Raw genomic sequence first — 9,466 nt, 5'->3', positions numbered from 1 at the left:
CTTCACCAATTCCCTGGTGAATACAGATCCAAACCCCTTGGATCTTAAAACAAGGAGAAATTAACCATCCCCCCTCCTTCCTCCCACCAACTCCTGGTGAATACAGATCCAACCCCCTTGGATCTAAAACAAGGAGAAATTAACCATTCCCCTCCTTCCTCCCACCAACTCCTGGTGAATCAAGATCCAAACTCCTTGGATCTTAAAACAAGGAGAAATTAACCATTCCCCCTCCTTCCCACCACCAACTCCTGGTGAATCCAGGTCCAAACCCCTTGGATCTAAAACAAGGAAAAATCAATCAGGTTCTTAAAAAGAAGGCTTTTAATTAAAGAAAAAGGTAAAAATCATCTCTGTAAAATCAGTATGGAAATTAACCTTACAGGGTAATCAAACTTAAAGAGCTCAGAGGACTCCCCTCTAGTCTTAGGTTCAAAGTACAGCAAACAAAGATAAACACTCTAGTAAAAGGTACATTTACAAGTTGAGAAAACAAAGGAAAACTAACATGCCTTGCCTGGCTATTTACTTACAAGTTTGAAATAGGAGAGACTTGTTTAGAAAGATGTGGAGAACCTGGATTGATGTCTGGTCCCTCTCAGTCCCGAGAGCGAACACACTCCCAAACAAAGAACACAAACAAAAGCCTTCCCCCCCCCCCCAAGGTTTGAAAGTATCTTGTCCCCTTATTGGTCCTTTGGTCAGATGCCAGCCAGGTTACCTGAGCTTCTTAACCCTTTACAGGGAAAAGGATTTTGGAGTCTCTGGCCAGGAGGGATTTTATAGTACTGTACACAGGACAGCTGTTACCCTTCCCTTTATAGTTATGACAGACACCTTTTAGACTAACAGAAGTATTGGGAGCATAAGCTTTCGTGGGTAAGAACCTCACTTCTTCAGATGCAAGACTTGCTTCTGAATAAGTGAGTTTCTTACCCACGAAACTTTATGCTCCCAATACTTCTGTTAGTCTTAAAGGTGCCACAGGACTGCTATTGTTGTTTGTGCTTTTGTAGCCACTACTGTTGCAATCATGCTGTTGTACTGTTTTGTTCCCAGTGGCTCTAATTTGGAGCAGCACACACCTAGCAGTAGGTAAGAAATGAGGAAAGATGTGATTGTGCTTTCTAGGGTCACTAGAGGGTAGAGGAATGGGAAAGGTGCAGCAGTGCTGCCCAGTGGATAGCAGCCAAAGTGGAAGTCATGAAAGGTGAAGTTATGTTGCCAAATGACCAGCAAAGGGAAGTGGACAGATATAAAGCTGTGTAATACAGTCAAGAAGGCATCAGTGCAAATGATGAGGAAATAATTTTGTGGATCAATGGACCTCTATGCTATGTAATGAACTGGAAATATCTTTAGAAACCAAAGTGAGGCATGTGAGTGAGCAATGTATAAATGAAGATATTGAGGAATTCTGAAGTTGTGTTAATAAGGAAATCAGAGACAGCCAGCCTAGCTAGTCCTAGGTTACCAACACTACCTAAAGAGAGTAAAAGTGTACCATGGTGGAACAAGGAATGTGAAATGGTAGGAGATGCTAAGGGACAAGAAATGGGCTGTTATACTGAATAATGACCAAAGGGGACACAAGAGCATCAAGGATGGAAAGAGACAGCTACTGGAAGGTGCTGGAAGGGGTCCACTAGAGAGCAGAGTATTTTTAGCAGGAGAAATGGGAAGCTATTTTCTGAAATGCCCAGTAGATGGTAGCAGATATAGGCGAAATGTTATTTATTATTATAGGGGCAGTAGGTTTTAACAGGCCATCACCTAGTGTTTCATCATTATGTGAAGTATTTCCCTCCGTGAGAATTTTTTTCGCTTTCATAAGCGTAAGCAGGGTCTGCATGAACGCTCCCCTGACATCTAGTGATGAGCTGGGGAAGAAGACTTCATGAACGGACCTTGTTTGCATAGACACGCCCACTCTGATTAGGCATGATGGAAATGCTTTGCCCAAATAATGACTTTTGGTGGTGTTGGATCACAAGTCACTTTGTTATTGGAGCAGGGGAAATAAAGGGTTGTGTATCCTTGTTGTGGGGATCAAGGGCAGCAGAACTGTACTTGGCATACCCTGATGGAGGGACTCACCGTCAGGTGAACTGCATTCGCTAAGCAGGAGACATGGGTGCCAAGCCCAGTGGAATTGAAAGAGGATGGGGACAAGTAGTTTGTGATGTGAGCTTTGCTGAAGGATACCAAACACTATTTGGATCTTCTTTTCTCAACTGTGTAGTAATAGAGTTGAGAGAGACTCAATTGAGAGTCTTGTTACACACCAACAGAATTGAAATAACTAATTATCAGTTCTAAGCATTAGACCTGTTTTGGGACAGTGTTTCTGATACCAGAGACTGTCCAGTCTGTGCTAGTAGTGGGGCTTGCCCACTAACAGCTAAAATCACAAAGAGCTGTGTTAAGTGGTTGGCTCTCAAACCACTCCAGAGGGTGCAGGGAGTGGCTGGTTGAGCAGGAGATATCAGGGCAAGAACTTGGACAGTGGATCAAGCAAGGTGCTTCTCCCCCACCCCCCACAGGGTGGGAGGTGAACTCACGCAGATGCATTTCTGAACTCTGGGTCTTCACTGACCAAGGACAATAACTGCGAGTGTGGTGTGATGAAGAGAGGGGCACGCTAAAGGAACTTTTGGTTGCTGGACTTAAGAACCCGAGGCACAAGGACACTGCCCACATACTCAGGAATGGGTGTTTTGTTCATGGTTTTATGTTATGAATCCTGCTTACAGCATTTTCTGAAGTTAAAGCCAGGTTACTTTCCCCCTTTTTATTACAAGTTTCTTTTCTACACTCAGACTCTGTGCTTGTGAGAGGGGAAGTGTTGCCTCTAGAGGCACCCAAGGGGTGATGTGTAATTGTCCCAGGTTACTAGTTGGGGAATCAGGCCAGTTTTGTGTTGTACTGTTGGAAAGGAACCCCTAGATATTGAACCCAGCCCTTGTTGCTATTGATTCCAGCTGGCAGAAGGGTTACATAAGGAATCAATAAGTCACATTGGGCAATGTTCGCAACAAAGATTTGGAGACACAAAATTAGTCAGCTGAAAGATAGGTTGAAGTGGGACCCTTATTAAAAAGTTCAAACACCATCACCATAAAAACAAACCAACCAACCCAAAAATGGGTTGGGAATAATGTTTTCCCAATATATTTTGCAATCAAATTAATAATAAATAAATTAAATGAATCAAGTAGTTTGTTCCCAAAAAGATGAAACAACAATTTTATTTTTGTTCCTGTGAGAAAACTTGGGTTAAAAAAATGAGAACTACATGCTTGTGTACCAACTTCTGGAAAGCAGGTGTATGTAGAATTGTGTGATACAGAAATGGAATAGATCTATAGACAATATCAAAACAAGGAAATGTGTTGGGTGACTGCCCTCTGGTGGATGGAGCTGGACCTTGTCAAATGTGCCCTCTTCTGCTAGTAACTAAGATAATTTGCCCTCTTCTGCTAGATCTCAGATATTGGTCTGTGCTTTGTGCAGAATGACCCAAGTTTTACCTATTCTGTTTCCATAGGAATATGGGAATTGCTAGACTGGATCAGACACTAGGGGTATGTCTACAGTACGAAATTAGGTCGAATTTATAGAAGTCAGTTTTTTAGAAATTGTTTTTATACAGTCGATTGTTTTTATACAGTCGATTGTGTATGTCCCCATACAAAATGCTCTAGGTGCATTAAGTCGGCGGACTGAGTCCACATTACCGAGGCTAGTGTCGACTTCCGGAGCGTTGCACTGTGGGTAGCTGTGAGTAGCTATCCCACAGTTCCCGCCGCCCATTGGAATTCTGGGTTGAGATCCCAATGCCTGATGGGGCAAAAACAGTGTCACGGGTGGTTCTGGGTACATGTCGTCAGACCCCCCTCTCCCTTCCTCCCTCCCTCCATGAAAGCAACACCAGACAATTGTTTCGCACCTTTTTTCCTGGGTTACCCGAGCAGACGCCATACCACGGTAAGCATGGAGCCCGCTCAGCTGACCGTCACCGTACGTCTCCTGGGTGCGGGCAGACGTGGGACTCCATTGCTGCACAGCCACAGCTCATTGACTTTTGGCAGCAGATGGTGCATTACGATTGGTAGCCATCGTCGTCATATTCCTGGGTGCTCGGTGAGATTGGTCGGGGCGCCTGGACAGACATGGGAGCGACTCAGCCAGGTCATTCCCATCTTCCGGCGAGCACCCAGGAGATGACGATGGCTTACAGTCGTACTGCACCGTCTGCTGCCAGCCTAAGGTGTAAAAGATAGATGGATCAAAAGAAGAAATTGAACCGATTTGTTTTGTGAAATCAACGGCCTGCTAAACCCAGGGTTTTGAGTTCGATCCTTGAGGGGGCCATTCTATGTGACAGTTGTTTGTGTGTCTCCTTGATGCAAAGCCACCCCTTTTGTTGATTTTAATTCCCTGTAAGCCATGTCGTCAGTCGCCCCTCCCTCCGTCAGAGCAACGGCAGACAATTGTTTCGCGTAAAACCAGGAGAGGCGGCGACGGCAGCGCGGTGACGAGAGGGACATGGTCATAGACTTCTCACAAAGTACAGGCAGGGCAATGTGCCCCGGCAATGTGCACATCATGCTGATGAGCTCTGCATGTGCTCTACAAACACGCTGGCCAAACAGGAAATTAAATTCAAAAGTTCGCGGGCCTTTTCCTGTCTACCTGGCCAGTGCATCCGAGTTGAGAGCGCGGTCCAGAGTGGTCAGAATGGAGCACTCTGGGATAGCTCCCAGAGGCCAATACCATCAAATTGCGACCACACTACCCCAAGTTCGATCCGGCGATGCTGATTTCAGTGCTAATCCTCTCGTCGGAGGTGGAGTAAAGAAATCGATTTAAAGAGCCCTTTAAGTCAAAAAAAAGGGCTTCCTTATGTGGACGGGTCAAAGGTTAAATTGAGGTAACACTGCTAAATTCGATCTAAAGTCGTGGTGTAGACCAGGCCTAGGTCCATCTAGTACAATAACCTGCCTGACAGTGACCAGACCTAGATGATTAAGAGAAAGGTGGAAGAACCGCACAGGAGGCATATGTGGGATGACCTGCCCCCCATATAGCTCACAGCTTGATCTCTAACACTTAGAGTTTGGCTCAAGCACTGAAGGATGAGGTTTAATATTCCTTCCAAAATGTTGGTTGTCATTAATTATAACAACTCTGGACATTACTGATATCCATGTAAATATCCAATCCCTGACATTCCAAACGGTGATGCTTTTCAGCTTAGTAATAACCATGACATGCCCACAGGTTAGTTACCTTAGAGCAACCCCGTGCAGTTACTCTGTACTTAATGCTGCTTTTCACCACCTCAGATATTTCGATTAGGACGTGAGTTCAAATACATGTCCCACTCCATAGCTCTTGAGCCAGTAAGACCAGGAATAGGGGAGACTAGTTAGGCAGCCTCCAAATGTCCAGGTTCCATTCTGTCACCAGGCAGGGGCTCAAAAAGCGCTGACTATAAAAGGACACATTTATGGAAAACCCTTTCCAATTGTCATCTCTACAATCTCTCAGGCATTTTTGCAGGTACAGTTTTGAGAACTCCTCAGTGACGCTTGGGATGAACATAGGCCAAATCAAAGAGATCAGAAAACCTAAGAAGTTCACTTTAAAACAGGGTTTCCCCAAAAAGTGGTCACTGTGCATAATCCCAGTAACCTCAGGACTGAGAAGGCTGGACATTTCCTTTCCCATTTGAAGTGATTTATTTTCTTTTACTTTGGGAGAGGCAGGAACCTCTCCGAAATGAGACTCCAACACACAGAATGGTCAGGCAACCCATAGGGACATCCCAGGAATGATACTGGAACTATAGAGAAGCTATTGCAATATCTATTGGGATACAGCCCAGAGGGCTGTTGCATTGAAAATATGTGAACACTTAGTTCATGATGGAAAAACATTCAAGACAAGCACGCAACACTCGTCAGAGAGGTCATAGTAAGAAGTTACTGCCTTGCCCAGCTCCCATTTGCTGGTGATGACCCAGCTTTCACCCTTAGTGTCCTGGGCTAAGAATACTGTGTGAGGGAAAGTCCTTGCATGCTAGTCATGCTCCTGGCTGAGATCCCTAAAAGAAGGGACCCCTTGCATTTTATCTATGGCCACCTCTGTTCCAGGACTTGTGTATATAGTCTAAAAACAAACAAGTTACGCTAAGCAATTACCCAGACTCCACATCACTGGATTCTACTCCAATGGGAAACCAATCTGCAAGATCATGAAATCTGTTACTGTTCAGCAGAAGGGTGGGAATATTGTTAAATAAACAAACACTAGTAATTACTAATAACATCAAAGTTCCTTGGGAGAAATATTTCCACTGGGGATGTGAGTGTGCGAGAGAGATTCTTTCATCCAAATCTTTCATTTGCAAATTATGGATTAAATTTACTTTAAATTCAGTTTCCTGTTTGTTTGTTAAACTGTGTGGCTTCAGCTCCCAATCAGGTAAGCCTGAGTCATGTTAGCCACTGTTACTCGTGCAATTCTTCCATTGAAAACTGTTGTCACTTGTCGGCTGTGTGTGTTCTCTCTGTGTACTGCACCAGCTCTGCGCAGATAGCTGGCCTAGCAGACATTGATAAAACTGCCCAAGAAGACCACAGACTCTTTTCAGTGGCGAAGCCACTTGACCAAATTTATTGTCAATGAATCACGGTCTTAGTGTACCTGTAGCATATATAGGATGCAAACACCTGTATGCCCATTACAATGGACTCGGCTCAGTGAGCAGAGGGACTCTCCGCTCCCCCATCAGCCAGACCAAGACACCCCCTCTCTGACCTCTCTTTTATACACTGATACAAACAAGTTACCTATTGCCCCTCTGACGTGGCTAGTTACCACTTTACCTTGTACCTGTTGGTTCAATCAAAACATCTCTATCCATCATCCTGTTATCCTGACCTTATCTTTAGGAGGCATCAGTGTGTCCCTGTTATCTTTGGGGACTGTGTTTACACCATACTTGGTATCGGGGTGTTCTGGTACTACACTTCTGGAATGAGATTACATGAGTGTCCTGTGCCTAGCACTTCTTAGGAATGTTTGCATTTTTGCAACACCAGCTCTGTTCCTGCCAAGTTCTGTGAATTTGCAAGAGGGCATGTTTTGTAACAGGGCCTGACTTTTGCTCACAGCCTGATTTTCCTAACTTTGTTTTATATCAGCCGGGCCTGACTACTTTAGTTCAATCCTTAGGTCTCATACCAGGACCCTTATACCAGGCTCTCCTCTTCTCCTACAAAGGCACCGGGACAATTGACATGAGTAAAGATTGCTGAGTAGAGTCAGTCTCTGTATGGCCAGGCACTGCGTGGGTGCTGCATTACATTTCAGCCATGCAGAGCAATGAGCTCATACAGCTGGTAGCAGAAAGGCGATTCCTCTGGGCGTGGGAGGTTGGTTGCATCGGGACAGTTGTTTGCACTGTCTGCACAGAAAACACGGCGCTAACTCCCCGGCTCAGCCCCTTCAGAGGTGGAAACAAGGGAGACGCAGCCTTCCATGGAGAAGGATACAAATGTGAGGACTCTGCACTTTGTAAATAGAGGGGGTGGAGCATGCTCTCAGACAGATCACAGCAGCTGCTCCTCCATTCAGATAGATGCAGGTGTCATTGCTGAGAAGATCCAGTTTCTATTGAATGATGAGACCCAAAAACCTCAGCGGTGGAAACCGAGTCCTAACTGCCAAACCCTGAGAAATAAGAGCTCATTGCTTGACGCTTGAGCCATCATGTGATTACAGGTGAGCACTCTCTTCCTGACTGCGTTTCTATACCACCTTCCAAACAGAGGCATGAAAGTGCTTTGTAAATATTGGATGCAGCATTATTGTAGCCGTGTTGGTCCCACAATATTAGAGAGACAAGGGAGGGATAGCTCAGTGGTTTGAGCATTGGCCTGCTAAACCCAGGGTTGTGAGTTCAATCATTGAGGGGGCCACTTAGGGATCTGGGGCAAAAATCAGTACTTGGTCCTGCTAGTGAAGGCAGGGTCTGGACTCGATGACCTTTCAGGGTCCCTTCCAGTTCTAGGAGATTGGATATCTCCATATATTATTATTATTATAACCCATGGCAGACACAGACAGGAGAAATCAAACTGCCATCACGGAATTCATCCTCCTGGGATTTGGGGATCTCCCTGACCTGCAAATTCTTCTCTTCCTGATGTTCCTAGTGATCTACATCGCAATTGTGGCTGGGAACATCCTCATCATTGCACTAGTTGTGGCTGATCAGCACCTTCACTCCCCCATGTACTTCTTCCTGGGGAACTTGTCCTGCTTGGAGACTTGCTACACCTCCACCATCCTACCCAGGATGCTGGCCAGTCTCCTGACTAGTGACAAAACCATCTCATTTAGTGGCTACTTCTCACAACTGTATTTCTTTGCTTCTCTGGCATGTACAGAATGGTATCTCCTAGCAGCAATGTCTTATGATCCGTATTTAGCGATATGTAAACCCCTGCACTATTCAACTCTTATGAATAATAGGTTTTGCCTTCGGTTGGCTGCTGGATCATGGTTAAACGGTTGTTTGGCTACTGCCATCTTTATATTATTCATGTTACAGTTAAAATTCTGTGCCCTGAATGAAATTGATCATTTCTATTGTGAATCCATCCCATTGATAAAACTCTCCTGCTGAGACACACACCTGATCATATTGCTGGATTTCATTCTAGCCTGTGTATTCACTCTGCCTCCATTCCTACTAACCTTGAAATCCTATGTGTGTGTCATCGCCAGCATCCTGAGAATCTCTTCCACCATCGGGAGACAGAAGGCATTTTCCACCTGCTCCTCTCACCTCATTGTGGTGACAATTTTCTATGGAACAATAATGATTGTGTACATGCTGCCGAAACACGATACACTGAGAGACCTGAAGGAAGTGTTCTCTCTTTGCTACACTTTCCTGACTCCCCTGGCAAACCCCCTCATCTACAGCCTGAGAAACAGAGAGGTCAATGAAGCCTTGTGGAAAGCAATCAGTAAATGTGACTTTCACAAAAACATGCAAAGACTCCGAGATAATATCTTAGCCTGAGGTTTTCAAAGCTGCCTGGGTGATTTAAGCAAAATTAAGTTGAAAAGTCCCATTGAAAACATCTCAGCACTAAAGTGAAAAAGAATTCAGATGATCTGTATAGCGCTACTAAGACAGCTTTTGTGGTCCCCTGCTGTGTCCATGTAACACAACTTATAGGAAAGTGCCATTGTGGACAGCTCTGTCACTCTCTCATGTTCAGCACTGATATAGGCTGTATTATGATATTTTTCTCCATGGTGTTGGCAGTTCACCCTATGTGAGAAGGGTGAACAGTGTCTGAAAATACATGGATGAATGCTGACATTTTGTAAGGCACAAAATCCACTACCCATCGAAGTAAATCCCTGTGTATATCCCCTGTTC

The 9,466-nt window shown here is 44.8% G+C and overlaps 1 pseudogene; it reads left to right on the top strand.

Annotated features, from left to right (window-relative positions):
- Positions 1–8,119: 8,119 nt before the first annotated feature.
- Positions 8,120–9,100, top strand: LOC135974531 (olfactory receptor 6C3-like; annotated as a pseudogene).
- The last annotated feature ends 366 nt before the right edge of the window (positions 9,101–9,466 follow it).

Source organism: Chrysemys picta, chromosome 12 (genome assembly GCF_011386835.1).
Source record: "Chrysemys picta bellii isolate R12L10 chromosome 12, ASM1138683v2, whole genome shotgun sequence".
NCBI classification, from domain to species: Eukaryota; Metazoa; Chordata; order Testudines; family Emydidae; genus Chrysemys; species Chrysemys picta.
Note: the sequence above shows the minus strand (reverse complement) of the source record. Positions and strands in the feature narration are given on the sequence as shown.